Below are 24,220 nucleotides of genomic sequence, written 5' to 3' on the forward strand. Positions count from 1 at the left end.
GTATTGTGAATGTTTGATTTTGATAATATAATTTTAAAAAATTGCTTAAATTATAAAGGGTATTTGCTTGAATTACAATTCAATTTAAAGCCTTGGATTAAAATTGTAAACATGATAATTTTAAAATATGTCAAAGTTAATTAGATAAATTTGCATCTTAAAATTTAAACAAAATCACTTTATGATTTAGCATAATCTTTAAAAAAATCATAATTTACAAACACACTTATATTTTTTGATTTTATAATGATAATATATGATAAATATGGATAATAGAAAAATAATCTAATTTTATAAAATATATTATTTGTGAGATATATAGCTACATGAAAACATGTTCTTAAAATAAAAAATTACATGAAATAGATTTTAAAAATTTAAACATAATTGGCATAAATTCACGTAAAAGTTCACCTAAAAAAGATCAATTAAAATAAAAATAAAAAAATCTAAAAATTGTTGAGACAAGATAATTAAAAATAGGATGTCTACTTTCATATATTCAATCTATATCAGTCTATATTCATTTCTATGATATTTGAAAAGATTAATATCCCACTTTCCAATTTCTATGTTCTTATAGGTTGCATAATATATTATGGTAAGATTTAACATCTCTCTTATTTCTTCTATATAGTACGTTAGGATTAACACATAGATATTTTTGAATACATCTAGATAAATAACCTATATACAATAAAATAGAACTACACATATCAACTCTCTTCAAACTACATATGCATATTAAAACAAGTGTCACATAGTGACATGTACTTACCTTTTAGTTTTCAAATTATTTGGGTCAAAAATTTTAATCTAATCATGGTTGATACAAAATGTAAAATTTGTATTCATTTAATTAAAAAATAAAATTATTTGGAGTAATGTAGTTTTAGATTTTCTCATTTGTAAATTAAATTATATGATTTTTTTATAATAAATATTTAGAATCATACTTCATGATCTATAAAAGTGTTAGTAACCAAATATAAGTATTTTTAATTAGGATTGATTAAGTAACACAATCAAAATATTAATGATAAAAAAAACACCGTTCAATTAAGAAATAAGGAATATAAAATAAAGTTAATTCTAAAATTATTTTATTATTTTCCAAACAAATATTTTTTGTGTAAGCATATCATAAAATAAAATAATATGCTAAGAGATTATAGCCAAGATATTTTGATTATCCACTCAAATTTTCTTTTAAAGTGTGCATTTTTTTTCCTAATTGAAACATACCTTTATATTTCATACATAAATTTATCTCTCTACTAAAAAACATTTTGTTTTTATGGAAATATTTCCTTGGTAGAGAAGAAATTAAAATTTTATTTGACATGTTAGTTGAAATATAATTATAACTTAATATGTAAACCACTTAACTATGTACCATGAATTTAGCCAAAGAAATAGCAATATGGAGAACCTTGAAAAAGGGCTCATATAACAAAAAACCCATTTAGCCAATGATATAATTTGTACAACATATAAAGTTTATAAATAAAAAGTAAAACTTTAGAAATATTTTAGTTATAGAAAAATGATGAATTGTGATTGGTGGAAACCAATACAATTTTCAAAAAAAGTGAATGCAATGGTAAATTGCCTACAACAAGTGCAATAACAAATAAACACTTTATTTATTGATTTGTTACAAAAATAATAATAATTCATATAGATACTAAAGAAAGGCATGCATCACTAACAAATAATACCCATATTGCAATGTGTCAAAATACTACTAAAAAAATTATCGTCAACAATGCAAGAGCAATTTTCCAATACTTAATAGACTAAGCTCCTATATGTGCATATGTCCGTTGCTTTAAACACCTATTCATTCTCACACAATCCTTCTGTGACATACCATATCTCTTGAAAACATATTTTCTATGAAGGGTATAAGATTTATTAGCCTTGCATGACTATATATACACAAAAAGAATGAAGCTAATCATTAAGTGATTAGTATCTAGGCTAGATTATACCGGGATACTAGGATTTAAACTATTTAAAAGAAAGTAGCATGAATCACAATCAACATAGTATAGGTAGATGTGTTGAGTAAATATATGCAATCCAAGTCAGCTTTATGTCATACCAATTAGTGCACAAAAAGAATTTTAACTACCGATTCTTTAAATATAGTTTAGTGGAACCAAAGAAAGTATATTGTTCAAGTCTTCTTACTTTGATGTAAATATAGTTTTACAACAAATTGACTAGATTGAATGAGCATTTACATGATTCTCATACCAATCAACTAATTAGAGAAACCTTCTTCCTAAATAATCAACATATAGTATGCACTACATAATCAATAGTGAGAATTGCAATATAACATAGTTCATGCAAAAGATACACGCACGTGAGTTACATAGTCATTGAAGAAATGGAAAACATGGGTTTTATTCTCTACCCATGAAGAAACCAAAAAAAAAGTCCTCTAACTAACAAAAAAGAAGGATTAAAAAAGGCCCTATTATTCAAAGGGTTATATGGAGCTTCAATGTGAAGAAACAAACAAAGCCCAAAATATAGCAAATTAAAATGCTAGAGAGAGCACAAAGATGTTATGCTTAACTAGCATGAGAAGACAAGCCATCTATCCATATGTGGTGCACGATTGATTCAACCTGGTCAAGGCCATCCCCCTTCAACATTTTCTTTAAAGGAGTTGGCCCCAATATTAGAGCTTAAACTATGTTGTGCCCCCATTCGAGAAACCATCTCTAATCCCCAACAACAAAGAGCAATTAGGGGTGTTTAGGTGGGAGGATTTGATAGCAAGAAAGTGAAAGCCCTCTTTTCTCATTATTGTGCAAAAGCAGTCCAAATAATAGAAAAGTGAGAAAGAAAATAGAACAAAATCATCATACCTTCTTGCAAAGACCTTTTCTATATGCTATTTTGTAACACACCAATATTCTACAAACAACTTCAAAGAAAAAATGTACAATATGCAAATCTATAACAAAGACCAGTTCCCAGTTTGTTGAAGATTGTCCTAAATATGTTCTATGGGGATTAATGCCAGCGACAAAAATAAAATATAAAGGTGGTGCCCTTTCTGGTAGCTAACCCTTTTTCTAGTGCTTTCATTTCTTATATTTCTTGATACACAATTCATGCATCTTTATCTCATCCATCATATTTTTTTCTATTTTTATACTTGAGAAAAAAAAAAAGCCCAACATTGGACCAATTAAAAAATACAATTTATAATGTTTTAATTGGTTAAAAAAAATATTCTCTCAAACCTTACTACATTTAATCATTTTTTAGTCAATAGTTTAGCCAATAGGCTTTGTTCCTATAAAAATAATTTTTAGTTAAAAATTTGTCAAACCTAGCAAATTTTATTTTTTGGCCAATTTTTATGTTAAAGTCCTTTCAACTATGATTTATCCTATTTAGTTATCTTTTTCTTTTTTTAACTTTAGTAGCTAATATGAATTGCTTTAAAATTATGAAAAGAAGTAGAAAACTACACACTTATTGTGAAAACAATATCATAATATTTTTATTTATTGTTTATTATTATTTTTAAAATGTTAGTTTATTAAAAAAAATTATCATATTTTGTGAGATGTTACTAGTAACTTAATTAGTTTTAACTATAATAAATATTTTGAATTTTTGAAAATAAATTTTAATAGTATATAACAAATATTTTAATGATTTTGAAAATGAATTATTTCTATTATAATTCTCTATCTTTTCATAACTATTATATTTTTTTATTTTTAGATTTTATATGTTGTTGTTATTAGTTATTTTAATTTAATTCAATTAATTTAAATATTATATAACAAATATTTTAAGACTTTTAGAAATTAATTATTTTTATTATTCATTTATGGTAAAAAATAATTTATATAAGATTTGATACACTAAGCATGCAACCGTTGCATTTAATAGAGTGAAATCGGGGAATACCAATTTCCTTCTAAATATAGATTGATTTCCAAGAATAAACATATTTTATGATTTTTCCCTTATTTCTCCTTTTTGATTTGTCATAATACAATAGTATATATAAATCGTTGGAGCTATCCAATATTTTCAGAGAGACCTAAATTTATGATATTAGGGCCTGTTTGGTTGCAAGCATAGGAATAGAAAATTAGAATGCGTATGTGGAATAGGAATGGAAAATTAGAATGGGAATGGAAAAGAGTAATCCCATTCTTGTTTGGTTCGTCTAGTATTTGACTGGGAATATGTTACTCTCCTATTTGGTTGAGAGAAATTGGAATATGTTCATCAGAATCATCATTTGTGCAATTCTCAGCAAAGTCATAATCTTCCTCTTCCTCCTCTAAATAATCTTCTTCATCATCTTCATCCATTGCAAAACCTTTTCTATCATACACTTCAGAGCCATCATTTGCATCGTGCATATCATCTTCAGAGTCCATCTCTTAACCCTAACAAGCAAATTTAATGAGGCTTATTTCCCCTTGTTCCTAACAAAACAAATTTCACAAAATGAAAGAACAAATTTGTTATTTTTCTTCTCGCATATTCTTCTCCAATCATCACACAAAACTATACAAATGTGAAGCCAAAAATCCTCAGAAAGCAACTCAAAATCAAAAAGTTACAGTATGTACAGTGCTAGTCTAACAGTCGTAAGAAAAAATTATTAGTCTTTATCAATTTGAGACTTATACTAGACGGCTATGAGGATTTTGAGGCCTACCGACAACAATTTTTTGTCTTTTTTAATCCTCCGACTAGGGTTTGAAGAGCAAAATGTTACAGTGTGATAAAATCCCGCCAAAATGCCCTTATGTCCTTATGCACTCGCCCACAAACCCCAAAATTTCATAAATTTGGCATAATAGGATTGAGAATAGGAATGGCCTATTCTAATAACAGGGTTTTTTTGGCATAGAATTATGCTCATTTTAGGGGTCAAATTGGAATACGAAACCCTATTCTCTATTCCAATTTGGTCAACCAAACAGAAAAAATCAAACACATTCCGGAATGTCTATTCCTATTCCAGCAACCAAACGGACCCTTAACAATTTGAGTTGGAACTGGATGGTGCATCTGGATTCCATTTGTAAACGTGGAAGGAGAAAGCTAATTTAGGAAATTCTCCCCAACGTACTCTCCACATCCAAACTGCTGGGTAAAATCTCTAAGAAGAGGAGGAATTTCAATGAGAGGGATTGAATAACTGTCACGAGAATAAAGGTATTCATTCAATTTCAAGCATGCACATGTACATAAGTCGACAACTATTTAATTTTATGCCCTGATTGTCTCTTTATTTCATTTTGCTATTTAACATTATTTGATTCGTAGGAGATAATTTCCACAGCAAGTCAAATTATAATATGAATATCAGGATTTAACTGTGTGATTTTGAGTCAAACTCATTGACCCATGTTTCATGAGTAGTGATTCAACATGAATCCATCTCTCATGAGAATAAATGGAACACTTAGCACTCATTGGATCTAGGTGATGCTCACAGCTAGTTAAGCGCCCTCAGGCTGGAGTAGTACTGGGATGGGTGACCTCCCGGAAAGTCCCGGTGCTTCACCCCTGTGAGCATCACCTAGATCCAATGAGTGCTAAGTGTTCCATTTATTCTCATGAGAGATGGATTCATGTTGAATCACTACTCATGAAACATGGGTCAATGAATTTGACTCAAAATCACACAGTTAAATCCTGATATTCATATCATAATTATTTGATTGCTCTTTAATCTCAAGGGGAGTACCTTTTTTTTCCCAATTTGTTTTAGGCGAGGATCTGCATTAAACATTTAATCTAAAACCTAAAGTATGAGCGGAGGACGGTCATCTGGAAGACAATATTCAGAGGGGAAAATGTCGTCAAAAGAAGATCGAAAGCAAACGAATAGTGGGTACGAGAAGCATGTAGCAGATAAGAGAAGTCTGGGTATTTACATTCCCCCATTTCAGCTAGCCCAAATGATGGATAATGAACAAGACAAGACCAGTGTGGAATATCAGCGCATGACTTGGGATGCCCTTCGAAAGAGTATCAATGGGTTGGTAAACAAGGTGAATGCATCCAACATCAAAAACATCATTCCAGAGCTGTTCGCAGAGAATCTCATCCATGGAAGGGGTCTATTTTGTAGGTCTTGTTTGAAATCCCAAATGGCATCCCCTGGATTTACGGACGTTCTTGCAGAGTTGGTTGCTGTTTTAAATTCGAAATTTCCTGAAATTGGGAATTTACTTTTGCGAAGACATATTTTGCAGCTCAATAGGGCATACAAACGCAATGATAAGCACACGTTGATGGCTGCAGCAAAATTTATAGCTCATTTAGTGAATCAGCAAGTCGCACATGAGATCATTGCCTTGGAAATTCTCACCCTTTTGCTAGAGAGTCCTACAGATGACATTGTAGAGGTTGCTGTTGGGTTTGTGAAAAACTGACGGTCTTTGTTGCAAGACCTTTCCCCAAAAGGTCTTTACGGGATCTTCGAACGATTCAGAGGTATTCTCCAAGAGGGGGAAATTGGCAAACGAGTACAGTTTTTGATTGAAGGTCTTTGTGCAATTCGCAAAGCTAAGTTTCAGAATCACCCGTCTGTGCGTGCAGAATTGGACCATGTAGAGCAATTAACACATGAAGTTTTTCTAGAAGACGAACTTGAGCAGGAAGGTGGTTTGGATGCTTTCAAGCCAGATCCTGAGTTCTTAGAACATGAGTTAGCCTTTGAAAGAGTAAAGAAAGATATCCTTGGTGATGCTTCTTCGGATGAACCGGAAAGGGAGGATGATTCAGGGGATGAGTCAGATGATGAAGAGGAAGTGGAGGAAGCACCAAGGATACAGGACCAGACAGAAACGAACTTGGTCAATTTAAGGCGCACAATTTACTTGACAATCATGTCGAGTGCTGATTTTGAGGAAGCTAGTCATAAGCTACTTAAGAGCAAGCTTGAACCTGTTCAAGAGATGGAGTTGTGTATCATGCTATTAGAATATTGCAGTCAAGAGAGGACATACCTTCGTTATTATAGTCTTCTTGGGCAAAGATTATGTATGATAAACAAAATTTATCAGGAATGTTTTGATAAGTGTGTTGTACAACAGTACTCAATCATCCACAGACTCGAAACAAGTAAGTTACGCACTGTTGCAAATTTTTTTGCTCACTTGCTTGGCACGGGTTTTCTTCCATGGCCCTGTCTTGGATATATACGTCTGTGATGCAGAGGCTAGTGGAATGTTATGATTCCTTCATAGTTTAATAACTTCTTTCCTTCTTTGTTTGATAGAAACTTTCCCCTTCTCCAGTCACTGATCACTCTTGGACCCACTCCGCTCTATAGACCTATCAAAGGTCAACTCCGAACATTTTAGACTCCACTAGACTCCACATACTAATGTCTATACTGTTGGAAATCTCCCTCTCATGCAACAATGCATATTTGATCGTATGTATTGTGACTGTCCTCAGAATACTATTGCTTCAACTTCTTCCAAAGACCTATCCACTAGGGTCAATATCAATGGACCCACTATTCCTTATCACAAATTAGGACTCTCTAAAGATCCCCGTACAGCATCTAATCCTTTCACAAAACTCCCTTAACACAGTCATGGGAAAACTCATCACAAACTGCCATGTCACTGCCCCTTAGATAGACCCGACAACAGTCATTCATAACTTTTGAACCAGACTTTATTTGCTCAATCCAACCCTTGATATTTGACGCAATTTGTCTCTCTCCAACATATCCAAAATTTGGCAAGATCCAACGGTTAACTTTGGAGAAATGACCCCCGCACTGAACTGCAATTTACTGAGACAAGTATTCCTTCCTCCTGTGACTGTCCAGTCACTTCTCTACCCTCCAACATGACCAACCTCTCTTATTCTCCTGCAAATGGGGTTCACTCCTTCATAATCATTGTTAGGAAATTATATTACGAGTGTGGATCCATCCCCAAGAAACAATATGTACAAAAGGGGATGGATCTCATGAATCCATGACTGGCACTAAAACAAAAATTAGAGATTTCTACAGAACAGTCAATCTTAATGATTGAATCAGTATTAAAAATCACTTGGAACTAGATCTAATGGAATTTAAAAAGTCATTACACGTCTATCTCCAAATCAATAGGTCAATACAGCATCAAAAGACTTCAAATTTGTAAGAAAGCAACTGTTATTAATTCCAATATGGACACAGTCCGTACAATCTAAAACTCCCACTTCCACCACTGTACCCTCATGCCTTTTGAGGCTTACATATACTTAAAATAACTCCCTTAACCGATCCAAAGTAGTTGGATCCTCTAACAAAGTAACTAATCCTTATTTGACCATTACTTTTCAAATATTTAAATTTTAAAACTTATTTAAATAACTTTCTAGACTTTAGGACTTCAAAGTTTTTCCATGACTTTGTCAGGGTGCCCTGCACCATACTCCCAAGGATCAAATCAATCCAAGTCCCTTGGATTGGGAGTTTCTTCCGTTTCCTCCAATCTCTGTCCACTTCTTTTTGAGGACCTGCAACAAAAGAGTATCCCATGTTCATGTGTTCCATGCCCCTGAAATCAAACATTATGTGCTCATGCCAAGCATTAAATCTGTTAGTCTTCATGTTTATATTCCCATAGATGTGTGCAAAAGCAGCACTTGCATGGTGAACACTATCAAACTCGGGCAATCCTGTCACAAAAGTGTTAGAAACAAAAATAAACAAGGTTTTCTTATGCACCAAAACATATGTTTGGCAAATTGCTCCCTCTATTAGATTCACTACTTCATCCTCCTCCTCACGCACTCCTTGTGAGATTTTTTTCCTTGTCGAGAAATATGATTCCAAGATCTCTCCATGACCATCCTCATGCCCCTGTCCTAGGCACTCTTCCACTACACCACCCTTCATTTTCCATTCTTCAACTATGGCATCCAACTCATCCCAAAAATCTGTCTTTTTATCAAGTCCTTGTAGACTTGCTACTCCACCATCTTCAACACAATGTTTTACCTCACAATCATCCTCTAGAACCTTTATCTCAGTAGGTTCCCTCAGCAACTTCCTCTTCTCAGTCAGTCTCTTAATGAGCCAAACAATCTTTCTTGTCATCTTCATGTGCCAACTTGTGGCATTCTTCACCATCTCTGTTTCCAAGAGTCTGAACTCTTCATCCCTTAAGGTCCCTGTCATCCTTGAGACCTTCTTCAATTCATCTTCCCTATGCCATCCTTCTTGGCCCTCAAACATGTCATCTATGGCTTGTTTAATAGCCCTATCTTCTCTGTTTTTAACAGCAGCATATAAGGGACGCATGACTGTCCCAACTTGGATATCTCCACCCATACATTCACTCATTACCTCAGCATCTTCTGCAATCTTCACCTCTATCCCTATCTTTTCGTCTTTTTGAGCCTCTCCTGTTTGTGGCTCACCTATCACCATTTTCACTGTCCTATCATCTTCATACCCTGATTGCTCTTGGTTCACCTTCATAGGCTTCTCTGCTTGCTTTCTTGGCTCTTCACATGAACCTTGCTCATCCACTACTCTCTCCTCCAGGATCTTTATTGGATCCACAACTCCTTGTGCCTTATCATAGGCCTGATGTACCAAATCAATTGCTATCTTGCTGTCCACCTTGTCTTCTTCTTGTTCCCTTTGTCCTAGGAACCCCACTCTTTCAAACAAAAAATTTGTTGGCATCCTCCATGATGCTGCTTCTTCTTCCAAAGATCTCAGTATAACTTGACTTCCACCATGCTTGAAGGTGTAACTATTCAATGCCCCATCATATAATGTATGCTTCTCTGCTTGCCATGACCTCCCAAGGATCAAATGGCATCCTACCAATGGAATAACATCACATAAAACAGAATCCTCATAGGTTCCAATGTTGAAAGGAACATATACTTGCCTTCTAACCTCAACTTGGTGTCTATCATGCAATCCTTGTACCATGTAAGGTCTTCTATGCACTAGTTGTTGTAGGTTCAACTTCTCAACCATCTCAATTGCAACAAAATTGAAAAATGAACTGCTAGAAATGACCATTTTGCAAACCTTACCCATACATCTGCATTGTGTTCTAAATTGTGAGTATCCATGAGTCTCAAAATCTGTAGTCATGATGGCTTCAACTTATTTTGCCCTTCAATCCGACTTCCTCTACAAACTAAGATCCATCCAACTTTGAATCACCACCTTGGAATACTCTTAAAGGATAATTCAACTTCAAGGTTCAACAAGGGATTCTAAGTCTTCAAAACCTTAGTTTTCCTTCTCCTCTTCTCCCAAAAAATCTTCTGTGCTCTGATACCAATCTGATGCAGAGGCTAATGGAATGTTATGATTCCTTCATAGTTTAATAACTTCTTTCCTTCTTTGTTTGATAGAAACTTTCCCCTTCTCCAATCACTGATCACTCTTGGACCCACTCCACTCTATAGACCTATCAAAGGTTAACTCCGAACATTTTAGACTCCACTAGACTCCATATACTAATGTCTATACTGTTGGAAATCTTCCTCTCATGCAACAATGCATATTTGATCGTATGTATTGTGACTGTCCTCAGAATACTATTGCTTCAACTTCTTCCAAAGACCTATCCACCAGGGTCAATATCAATGGACCCACTATTCCTTATCACAAATTAGGACTCTCTAAAGATCCCCCTACAACATCTAATCCTTTCACAAAACTCCCTTAACACATTCATGGGAAAATTCATCACAGACCGCCATGTCACTGCCCCTTAGATAGACCCAACAACAGTCATTCATAACTTTTGAACCAGACTTTATTTGCTCAATCCAACCCTTGATATTTGACGCAATTTGTCTCTCTCCAACATATCCAAAATGTGGCAAGATCCAACAGTTAACTTTGGAAAAATGACCCCCCGCATTGAACTGCAATTTACTGAGACAAGTATTCCTTCCTCCTGTGACTGTCCAGTCACTTCTCTACCCTCCAACATGACCAACCTCTCTAATTCTCCTGCAAATGGGGTTCACTCCTTCATAATTATTGTTAGGAAATTATATTACAAGTGTGGATCCATCCCCAAGAAACAATATGTACAAAAGGGGATGGATCTCATGAATCCATGACTGGCACTAAAACAAAAATTAGAGATTTCTACAGAACAGTCAATCTTAATGATTGAATCAGTATTAAAAATCACTTGGAACTAGATCTAATGGAATTTAAAAAGTCATTACACATCTATCTCCAAATCAATAGGTCAATACAGCATCAAAAGACTTCAAATTTGTAAAAAAGCAACTGTTATTAATTCCAATATGGACACAGTCCGTACAATCTAAAACTCCCACTTCCACCACTGTACCCTCATGCCTTTTGAGGCTTACATATACTTAAAATAACTTCCTTAACCAATCCAAAGTAATTGGATCCTCTAACAAAGTAACTAATCCTTATTTGACCTTACTTTTCAAATATTTAAATTTTAAAACTTATTTAAATAGCTTTCTAGACTTTAGGACTTCAAAGTTTTCCCGTGACTTTGTCAGGGTGCCCTGCACCAGTCTGACAGAGGAGGATACTACTTCGTCTTCCCGTATCTTTATAAAGATTCTCTTCCAGGAGTTTACAGAGCATCTGGGCATATTGTTACTTAATGAGAGATTGAATGATCCGTCAATACAAGAGTCGTTTATTTCACGTTTTCCAAGAGGCGATGGAAAACTTTCACGTTTTGCTATCGATTTCTCCACTTCTATTGGACTTGGTAGTATCACTGAGAGTTTGCGTGTGCACTGTGTACTTGAAGAATATGCCACGGCTTATAATGCAGCAGCAAAATTCATCAGGCTCACTGAATTCTGATACACCAGAATCAGATTCTGAAAATGTAACTGATAATGAGAGGAGGAAGGAACAAACAAGAAAGAAAAGCTATTCAAAGTATAATAATGAACATGAGAAAACAAGAAGATTGAAAAGTGCTAGAACATCTGATTCAGATAATGAAGTGTTAGTGAGAGTGACAAAAACAAAAGGTAAACTAAAAGAAAATAAAAAGTTTCAATCCCGTTGGAGTCTCCTTTTTCAGACCCCCAATAGATATTGGGATCTCGTGTCACATACAACACTAGATTAAAATGAGGGGATGATGAAGAAATTGGATTTAACTTCTAAATGTGCTGACTTAGACATTATTGTTGCACAACTTACCAAAATATCTTTAGATGAGGCAACATCTACGTATGAAATCCCTTGTGGAAGTGGCATTTTAATTCATTGTAATTTCAATTCAAATGTTGACTTGATTTTCTTGATGAAGAGCGATATGAAGATTATTGAATATTGACTGTAATTTGCATTTTGTATTGGCACTTAGACAAATTACTGATAAATTTATGAGCCTTTTCTTTTTTGCAAATTGTCTAAGTTTATAAATATTTGTTTATTGGCAATAATGATTATCACTATTTTAATAATTTTGATATAAATAAAAGATCATAAATTATATTTAATATATACACAAACCCATAGGGGAAAGTAAAATAATGTTGTACTAGTGTACCTAAATCTTTATCTCGTACCAGGATCAACATCTCATCCTAAGGAATGGGTGCATGATTAATTATATGTTGATATATAAGTATTGGGGGGTTGTAGAAGGGTGAAGGGAATGGAGAGGGTAAGGTGTCAGACAGTTAGGATCAAATAATGTAATAGATTCTCAAATGTGTAATGTTGAACTTGATTAGAATTTAAATGCCATACATGTAAGGTGCAAGTTCATACCACTGGCGAACTGCAATAAATACACTGCCTTGTATAAAAGGATTGAATGAAATTTGAGCAATATGTATAATTTGGAGACTTATTTCTACCTCACGGCAATGTGTTTGGTGAGATGATTCCTTTGTCAAGTTACTTATTCTCCTGTTCCACTGTACCTGTGTTTGCCCAATCTTTTACACTTTGCAATAAGTTCATATGCAAATAACACTTTTTAAGTTGTATTTTTCAATTTAAGCATTTTGCTAGAAATATTCCAAGAGAAATATTGGAAATATGGAGTTTGGATTTCAAGGATTGCCTTGGTAGTATATAGTCCTCTGATTTCAAGTATTCTGGGTTTTAGGAGGATTGTAGCACAATAAGGAGGATGGTAGAAAAGGATGCCAAAGTCTGGCCTTCCAACTGCCAATTGCATTCATCCATATTTTACAATCAGGGAAGTTGTATTTACAATGTCTGGCTAAATTCCTCTATCTGTTATGCTTTGATAATGTTCGTACCTTGTTCCAAAGCTCCTATTTTTCCTCAAGCAGCAAGGATGTTGGAAATTGTTGTGGAATTAGGCTTTACACCTACTAATTGCATTTGTTTGACAACTATTAAATGCTTTTCAACAATTCCATTTGTGCATATCCTACAACCATAGCAGTATGTGAGTAGACATCTCATTGACATATTCTGTTGAATAGCTCACATGGCTTGTCAATGCTTCCACATTTTGAATGCATGCCTATCAGGGTAGTTGGAGCTACAACATCTGATAGAAATTTCCCTTGCTTTATGCTTTGATGGATGTCTATAGACTCTACACCCTATCTTAAAGCTCCCATTTTAGCACAGGTAGGCAGGATACTGGCAAAAGTTGAGCAAGTTGGCTTTACAACTGTCAATTGCATTTGCTTCAAAGTTTGTAAAGCCTTTTTAAAAATCCATTACGTGTATATCCTGAAATCATAGCATTGTACAAGACTGTTCTATATGTCCTCTTCTAGAATTGCCTTATACTTTGTTTCAACTTTATAAATCCAAGTGAAGCAAATAGCAAAACATTGATAGAGATATAATCCTTCATTTAAAAAATAAGATGTGATAGATATGCTCTGCAAACTTGCAACAAGATTAGATAATAGTTTAGATACAATTCATGAAATAAATCCAATTCTAGGGCTAGGAAATATGCATATGCATCTACACAACAAATCTTTATGATTACTGAGAGTTCAACCATAATGATTACACAACAAATATTCATGATTACATGCAAATTCAACCGTAATGATGGTTGTATTGGAAAACATGTTGAGGTGTCTTAAGTGTCCTCTACCCTAGGTCCAACAACGAGACCTTATTCTCCATGGCCTCATGTGGTCATTAACCATCATCATGAGGTGGCATCCCTAATGAAGGCTCTCAGCTGTTCTCCACCCTCATGTCAATATATTGCCTTTTACAATTGATTCACTTCAAGAATTCATCAATTTGGGGCTAGTAGGAGGGCTGCAATAGTGTGTCCTTGACCCTCAACTCTAGGCCCATGACAAGACCTTATCCTCCTTGGCCTCATGTGAGCCTTGTATATCATCATAAGTGTCTTTGAGGTCCTAAATAATCTTTATGAGGTGCCATACCTAGTGAGAATCCTTCACCATTCTCCTTCCTTGCATTCCCTCCCTTCCCATAACAAGACCAATTATTGCAAATTTCATATTGATAATAAACTATGTTCCCCCAAGTTTCCGGTATAGGGACGATGGGGGACAGCAAGATGGATTTCTAGGATAGGAAATTTTTTTGGTGATTTTGGGGATAGCAGGGGACGACAAATGAGGATGGCTATATATATAGGGAAATTTGCAAATGTACATGTCATTCATATGAAAGTTTGAAACTAAGCACAAAACATGTCATTTAAACATTATAGAACCATAACATACAACATTTGAATGCCATCTAGGAAATAATATCTGATTCTAGTACCCAATTGTCAAAATGCATATCAATATCATTATATCAGTGAACATTGAACAATGAACATTAACAATATCATGATGTCATAATGGAAAATCAAAATCAAAATATGCCCAAAGGGTAGAGGGCTGCCATAAAGTAATAAGTATCAATGTATCATAATCATATTCATATTCAACATATAAAAAAAAAACATAGAAAGATGAAGTAGACTGTTGCTCCTATTCTACCTTTACCACCATGGCATCAAAATCAGAGTCCTCTTCACTATCATCCTCCATAGGAAGCATAATCTCATCTAATGGAACCCCAACCACTTCTAGAGATGTGTCATCCTCATCTATCTGGGCCACATCCTCAGGTTCAACATCCCATCGCAAAGCTGGTGTCTACATATACTCTCGAGTCTGATGATCCGCAAGTCGAAGAGCATGATGCACTATCACTAGGTTCTCTACTATTGTAGAGGTAAGCCTATTCCTCTTGATAGAGTGGATATATGAATATGTAGACCAATTCCTCTTTGCAATTGAGGAACTAGCAACCTATGCAAGGAGGCAACTAGCAAATATTTTAACTCAAGTGTATCTCTCCCATGTCAGGTCCAGCATCCAATAGGATATCTCTATTCCAAAACAACTGTATCCAAGCTTGCTTGTGGCTTACCCAAGCTTGGGCCATAAAGGTTTGTGAAGTCAAGGAACTATGCACAAAGAGTAGAGGCATCTAGAGTTGAATACATCTTATCCATTGCTCTTGTGAAGCCATCCAATACCTCAGGATCATCACATGGGAGGCCCCTTCTACCCAACTGTGTATAGCATTTGGGATGTAGAGCAAAGGCTGCCATATGAAGCGGGGTATTCATCATGTTCCACCTCTGCATCACAATAGGCCTAATATGCTCCTCATAAAACCCTAATGTAGAATCATTTGCTGCAACAATTCTCTTCATCTTCTCCAACATGTTGTCAATAGTCTCATAGATCTCTCCCAAACTAGGAGTATTAGTATGAACATATTTAATGAAATTCACAATGGGTTCTATCACAGAGCACATATATTTGTAAGATGTAAACAAAAATTAAAATCAGAATTAGAATTTAAAGAATTTTAAAATTGGTAGTAGGAAAATCAGTAGGCAAAAGACTAACAATAAATTCAAAAATCAGCAACTTACTTCATTGTGCACCACCAACTCTCATCAAGGATCCTTTGCCTCACTGATTTTCCTTCAGAAGACTTAGAATTAGACCATCCTCCCCACTCTAGATTCACCACCATCAATTGAAGGGCCTCATACACCTCAATCATCCTCTCCATCAAGATGAAATATGTGCAATACCTATATCAACAATTATAAATTAAAATATTAATAAAGTTAAACTTAAACATTAATGATTAAAATTTAAAACTAAAAGCATCACATGTAAGTAAACTTATAAATAATTTTTTTAATTAACTTAAAGTTAAAAAAAAACTAAAAGTAAACTATAGTTAAAATTGACATAGCTTGTCTCAGTTGGTTTGAGCAACTCCTTCTTAGAGAAGGACCTAAATAGAGCAAGTGAAGTGTGGTGGTTACAAATAAACATTTGCACTTCTCTAGCTTCTAGCACTGCCTATTTCACCCATTCAATCTTCCCTATGTCCTTCAATGCATTCTTCATGGAATGAACAAAACAAGAGGTCCAAAAATGTGTCTATAACCACCCTCTATTATCAAACCAGCTGATTTGCACATAGGTGCAGAATCTGTGATAGCTTGTACAACACTAGATGGCCCAATCTCCTCTATGGCATCTCTCAAAAGCATGAACTAGAATTATGCATCCTTCTTCTTTTTTGAGCAATCTACGACTTTCAAAAAATAAGAGCCAACAGAGGATGTGAGAATGATATTGATGAGTGGTCGATGTCTAACATCGGTCCACCCATCCATCACAATAGAGTAGCTTTTCCTAACCCAAGTGTGTTTCATATCCTCGAATAACAAAACAACCTTTAAGCACTCTTCATCTAGGATGGTGGTTCGTAGCTTACGCTCACCAGGGGGTACAAATGAGGAATTCATGCTCAAAATATCTTTCACCATTTGTTTATAATAAATGGAATGGGCTGCATTATATGGGACAAAGAAGCTACCAAAGGATGTCTCACACTTTTCTTTTGTCTATGCATTAAACATACTTTCCACCAAGCCGTTCTCGCCACTACTCGTCTTTCTCTTCCCTCTAGACTTAGTAGGGTTGATACTAGTACTAGTGGTAGATGACACATGCCTAGATGATTGTGAGAGAACAGATGGTGATGTCACTGTCAAATTGTGTCCCTCCATTTCATCCTCTAAGTGCAATCTTTGGCATTCTAATTTTTATTCATTAGTCAAGTTAAGAAAAGCTTTGACTCCTTGGCATGAAAGACCTAAAAAGTATGACTAATGTTAGATGCCTTACCTTAATAAAATGCTCCTCCAGTGGTCCACCTTGAAGGTATACTCTTTGTGCATCATATCTGGTTTGCAAGTCATCGAAGTCAATCTTCTCATGCAAAGCGAAATTGGGGTTTAACATAAAGACTTCTTTGATCACTTCAAATGTCACCTTGAACAAATTTTCCCTAGCATGGTTCATCACAACCCACAACACAAGGTCATATCTCTTTGCCAACATTTTCAATAGATTGTCATCAATGAAAATACTCGGCATACCAAGCTTTCCAATGTCAAATTCTCAAACATTGTTGAGTGGTGTATCATGACTTCTTTGTGAAAGCCATTTTCTGAATAACTCCAAGCCACCCATTGATGTGTCTGCATCCATCAACCAATTTCCTTCATTATAGAAACCCTCATCATTTTTGCCTAGGGCTTTTCGAGACCAATTCCTTTCCCTTTGCAGTTTCATTTGTAGAAGTAGGAAGTTGTTCAAGAAAATCATCATGAACATTCCTATGTTGGTAATCCAATTTTCTGGAAAAATCCCTTCATGGAGGCATCTTTATAGCTTCATATAATTAAATAGAAAAACTTTCCACAACAATGTCTAGACACTTACTTGCAAACTTCTAATCACAACAAAAACTACCTCAATCACAATAATTCACAATATGAAAACTCAGAAATTCAAGCTCTATTCACTCTGCTTCAATTTGTCTTGCATTGTATCAAATCGCGGAATAAACTACACACTTTATGATGAATTCATTCATACGAGGGTGTCTTGATTCAACATTAATGTTCCAATAGTCAAATTATGCATGTAACACAATATAATTTGAAAATGGGTCATTGATCTAAAAGACATATGATGGTTGTGATTCAAACTTGATACTACATCATCTTTTTACTTGGTAGGACATGTGTCATTTCCTTATTTTGTCACTTTTGTCAAACATCGTGCAACTCAAACTTGCAACATAGTGACAACCCTTGATCAACTTTGTATTGGATGATCAAACATAAATTTGGCTTCTTAATATTTCTTTTAGAAATCAGGTCCACTAAGGACACATTTCACTTTGTCACTTTGTCACTTTGATTAATCATCCAACATGTTTATTTTGTGAGTATATGATGTTCGTTGATATATCAGATATTGGATGGTTATGATCTATGCATGCTAATGTATCAAAATGTTGGCCCATAGGGACACGTGGTGATTCTTCCCATTCTCACATTTCTTAAACCTCGAACATCTTCATTTTGCGAGATAGCAACAAGCATAGATCACCTTTTGATTTGACAGTTGGGAAGAAAACCTTAATGTTGTGTGTGTAATACTAAGAGCGGATCAAGACTTGCCACCTGGTGTTTTATGATGACATAATTTCTTTTAAAGCTTGCAATACACTTGATCCCACCAAATCCATGTGTCAATTCCTCACTTTGTCGCACTTTTTAAATATCATGTAGTTTGAAATCACGACAATGCGATGATTGTTGATCTTGGTTTTGATCAACTGTTAAAGATTTATCCTCTTTTTTGGGGACCCACATGAACACGTGGTAACTCCTCACATTCTCATATTTCTTAAACATTGAGCACTTCCATTTTGCAAGATCATGACAACCTTTGATCTTCAATTTGATTAATGATCAAGAAGTTACCAAGGAATTTTCTTGGCTTGAGTTGATAACTAATCATGGCATGACAACTGGCATATGATGATGAGGTATTTTGAGAGTCTTCTTTGGGTGCACATTGTCCACATGTCAAAATGTCACTATTTCACAATTGTTAAAGTATGCACAACTTTCTTCAGTGACAAAGTGAGAGACATTGATCTTGACAGGATCTAAGGGATAAGATTAAAATGAGGATTACTGCATTTCTTTGGTCCAACTAGACAGGTGTCAAAAGATTGCATTATCACATAAAATGAAAATATAACATTTTAACAAAACAACAAAGTGAGAGTCGTAGATCTGAGGTAGATTGATGGTTGTTGGCAATAGCTTGATACTTGGGTTAATTGAAAAATATTAAACTAGCATGTGAACTAACGATGGCGCAACCACAGGTAGAGTAAAACCAAGACTTAAAAGAATTTATCCCATTCTTCAAAAAATAAAATCTAACAAGGAAATAACCCAATCTAAAGATTTTAAATAATAAGAGAGTTTTTTCAAAACATTCAAATTTTCATTTAGGGTTTATTTTAAACTTCCCACCCTAGACAAAGGATATAATTGTTTAAAATTTAAAATATTGCAGAGACACTTTGAAATAATGGGGCATAAAATAGGGGCTAATAGGCACATAAGGGGAGAGGAAACATACATATGCCTACCTATATTTAAGATAAAATATATGTACAAGCCCACTAAATACAATTATAAGAGATTTTTTTGCTTAATAAATTGAAATGACAACTATTCTAGAAATTGTTGTTCCCAACTAGTACTAGGAGGGGGGAGGGGGGTGAGTTATCAACGCCCAATTCTACAAAGCCTACTGCTTAATGGAACTAGCTTACACACAAAATTTTCTACTTACACCTTTACTGTTAAAGTAGTGATAAAGGCAATATAGTAAAACCACACAAGATTACACAAAGAAACATAGATATTTTATGTGGGAACCCAGAGTGTGAGAGTGAAAACCATGGGGGGAGTAATATACCTGCTAGTCTTTCCTTGCATGTAAAAGGGTTCCTTGTTAAAGGCTTATATTTGTTCCTTTTGTGAATGCATCCTATTAGGAATGCTTATAATATGTTTGGATTATAGTAGCTTGTCCAGGTCATCTCGCTAGAGAATTCTAATTTCTTTATGATAGATACCTTATTAGAGGATTTAAAAGACTTATTCAAGTCTTCCTTGTCAAAGACTCACAATAGTTGCAATGGTTAGAAAGAAAGCTAAAGAATAGATCTAAACATTTGGCACAACTTGCCTAGTAGATCCTCTATGTAAACTTCTTTGAAGATACTTTGATCTCCTTCCTCTATTCTAGTTTGATGAACTTGCTTTGTTCACTTCCTTCTTCTCGTGCTTTTACACCATTCTACTATTACTTTCTATTCAAAAAAATTCTTCTCTAACCTCATAGATCTTTTCTCAACTCAACACCAATGATAAAAACAAAAAAAATTCTCTCCCCTTCAAAATAAAATTTGTGAGTAGTTAAAACACTTTTATTGTTCACAAGTAGAAACCCTAAAAGTTATGCCACTCAAATTATGAATTATAAATTTGAATTGCATAGTTAGCATAATCAAAAAATTCTCACAACTACCTATCTATAAGTGCCTATATGTGTAGGCATACCTGTCCATCTACACATCTACTTATAGACCTATTCCATTGAATGCTTTAGCCACATTTAGTCACTTCTCTCTACGTCATGCATGTCATGTCGTTATCAAACCTTCTTGTTTTATCACATCAATGGTGACTAGGCCACGGCCATAAAACTTCCTGATCTATCTCCTCCTTTTTTTCAAGACCAGTAATCCAATCTACTAATGGTTGCACTTGCAACACTTCAACTCTTCATTGACAACACTTCATCACTTAGTTGTTGCATGAGTTATTTTCTCACCACTTTGCCCAGTTAATCATGCCAATGTAGTTTAGTCCAACAATATCCTCCTTTGGAATTGATGGAAAAATCTTTATACTTTGATATAAATTTGTAGGTGATAAGACTTATTGCTTCATAGGTTTGAGCTAACCCATTTCCTTTTTGCTTGTTTGGCCTTAGAATTCTTGAGTCTACTCCCCCTTTCTAATTTCTTTCTTTGTGTGTTCTCCTCTTCATCTCTTTCTTACATAATCTTCTCCATCTTCTTCTTCATCTTTTATCATCCCCCCCTTTCTCTTTGCATCTTCCCTATTTCTCCATTCATCATCTCCCCTTTTCTATCATCAATGACAATGATGCAGGAGCATCTTGGGTCAATGAGCAATCTTGCATCATGTAAAAGCATTTCTTATTTTCTATACCTATTTGTTATTCATGGTGTAGTCATTGCTCCTTTGAGTTGTGCTATATATAGTTAGCATGTTGTTGAGGACCTATTTTTATTCCATACCCTAAGAGCGCAAAGGTTGATGTGTCACATTCCTTGAGTTCTGTAGCTATTTTTTTCTAGTCCCTATTTTCTACTATTTGCATTCTTCAAGGTGTGTTGTTTCATTTGGTGCAATTTTTTGTAATGATGTGGCATCTTGTGTAGTTGGGAGCATACTCCTAACTTGTGTTTGGAACTATCTTAGACAGTGCATGAATAATTGATGCCCATTTCTTGGGTTATGGTTTACATCTCCTAGATTGGACTTACATTGTAATTAAATGCCCGATTGGCCAACTTGTGGTCTAGCTAGCTATTTAAGCACTTGGATTTGTAGGAAAGTAAGTTGAATAGTAGTAGGAAGTAGGATGATTACTAGAAGGTAGTTAAAGACTGCACACTTAGAATCTGATGTTGTAGTTCTTTGTATAAGGTCAAAACCCAAAAGGCCTCACAACTGGGCATGTTGATTGATGTTTTTCTTGATTGTGTTTACTATTTTTACCCCAAAAGTTCTCTCTCTCTCTCTCTCTCTCTCTCTCTCTCATAGAAAAGAAACTTTTCTTGCTATTTTTTGGATTTTTACCCAATTGAGGTCCCTTGAGTCCAAAGAGAGATAAAAACCAATGAACAATTTCAATCCATTCCTTTTCTTGACAACTAAAAAAGTAAACCCATTCAAGGTCAATCTCATAAGGTTATGGAAAAAATAGACGCCGCCTCATTGTAGAAGAAGATGAAACTTGTGATGCATAAGCTAGAGGCTTAATTTAATCTCAATACTATGAAAGGTGACAACTATTGTACCTCTTCTTTTCTGGTTTTACCTCTTCCTTTGTTTTGTTTACTATATCCAAGACCATGCAAATAATACATCTTATAGAACATTCTATTGTAACCTCATGACATTTTCCATTAGGTGGAAGCCTTGCCACCCATCTTTACTTATCAAAGACAACCCTAAACACAAAGATTATGGACTACATAGGTACATGTATCTTTCCAATGTATGCAAATTATATAATGAGATGATTAAGCATATATCTAAACTATAACTCATCAATTTCCTATATTGTAACATGTAGGGAGAACTAGTTTATCAAAATTGCCAAAAAATCTAACCTTCCTCAATCACACTTCTAAAGTTTGACCATTCATTGGTGTCATATTGAAATAAAATTAATTGATACCCTTCATTGGAAGGAATTATAGTGGAAATCAAAGCTAATGAAGTTGTTAAGGATAAAACTAGCTAATAAAGTTGTAGACCTAGCCTTACTAAAATGATGTAGAGACTCCTGTTTGATTACTTCCTGTGTCAAAATCACTCACCATACATACAATGTCAACACTAGGCACATATGTTGTAAAACTTAGCACACAATCAAATCCATAAGAAATTATAGTCTTAAAGAACATGCCACCATCCTTGATGATATTTCATTAATATTTTAAATCTAGACTTACATGCTTACTATTTTTGAGATCATGGATTCTTATATATCTTATAAGCTTATCTAGCCCATGACATTTTGCATTGGGTAAAATCTTCTATAACCCTTCTTTGCTTTTACAATTTAAATAACTTTAAAAATAAATAAAGAGAATTGTTATGAAAAAAGGGTGCAAATGAATGGATGGCATATATGTCAACCATATTTCTTATCCATGCAAATTATATAACATGATCACTAAGCACATTTATAAACCGTAACTTATCATTTCCCTAATTTGTAACAAGTAGGGGGAGCTTGCTTATCAAAATCTCCAAAAAGTCAACTAAAAGTTTGACCCACATTGATCATGCATCTAAAAGTTTGACCATTCATTATTGTCACCCTCAAATGAACATACCATCATCCTTGTTTTACACACACACACACACACACACACACACTTATACGTATAGCCATATCTATACATATATACATATACATATATCTATACGTATATGTATATGTATACATATATGTATATAGATGTATATAAATGTATACATACATACATACATACATACATACATACATACATACATACATACATATATATATATATATATATATATATATATATACACACACGCACACACACAGAGACACACATCTATGTGTTTACTATTTTTTATATTATACAGATTTCTAACTTTTTTGTTTCACTAGCCTCATGAAAATTTGTTCTAGGCATAAACCCTTCTTTACTTTATATTTTAAAAAAACCTAAGCATAAAGAAAATAACATGGGTATTAAAACAAAAGATGATGTAAATGAATGAATTACATAGATATTTATAACATTTTCAATTATAGAAATTATAACATGATTAGAATGTAAATTTTTAGATTACAATATGCTTGTTTATTAAATCAATGTTTTGAATCACACACAATGGACACTATCTTATGCAAACTAATTCCTTCTATATAAGATGACTATTTGACCCAAACTAATTCCTTATAAATAAGATGATGGCTAAATATATATCTAAACCATAACTTACTTTCTCACCAAAATTATGATAGAATCAAAGGCACAACTCTAAACCAACCCTAAGACATCACATTTCTAAAAGTTTGACTTCTACCCCAGAGCCTGCGGATGCTGCTGACGGCTGGACTGTTCCTAGTCCGCCTCACAATCCCACGGATGCGTAGAGATTTCCTGATAAAGATGATCCTCCTCCCTCTGCTGGTACTGCCTTGGCAACATGAGGTTGTTATATTTTTTTTTGATGAATAGTTTATAGTTGCTAGCTGCGGCCATGTTGTTTGCTTCGACTTTGGCCGATTGAACTCATTCGCAGGGTGTTCCTGTATCCCTCGACTCTTTTTTGTGAATTGTAATCTTAGTAAATTTTATTAATTGAAAAGAACTATTCATCAAAAAAAAGAGTTTGACCTCTACTAATGTATCATAATAATTAAAAAAGTACCATTTTATGTCAAGACTTTCCCTGTT

At 34.3% G+C, this 24,220-nt stretch overlaps 1 pseudogene; it reads left to right on the forward strand.

Moving 5' to 3' along the window:
* Positions 1-5,798: 5,798 nt before the first annotated feature.
* Positions 5,799-23,916, forward strand: LOC149566704 (pre-mRNA-splicing factor cwc22 pseudogene; annotated as a pseudogene).
* The last annotated feature ends 304 nt before the right edge of the window (positions 23,917-24,220 follow it).

This window comes from Cupressus sempervirens, chromosome 3 (genome assembly GCF_028749045.1).
Source record: "Cupressus sempervirens isolate cs-2001-9-10 chromosome 3, ASM2874904v1, whole genome shotgun sequence".
NCBI classification, from domain to species: domain Eukaryota; kingdom Viridiplantae; phylum Streptophyta; class Pinopsida; order Cupressales; family Cupressaceae; genus Cupressus; species Cupressus sempervirens.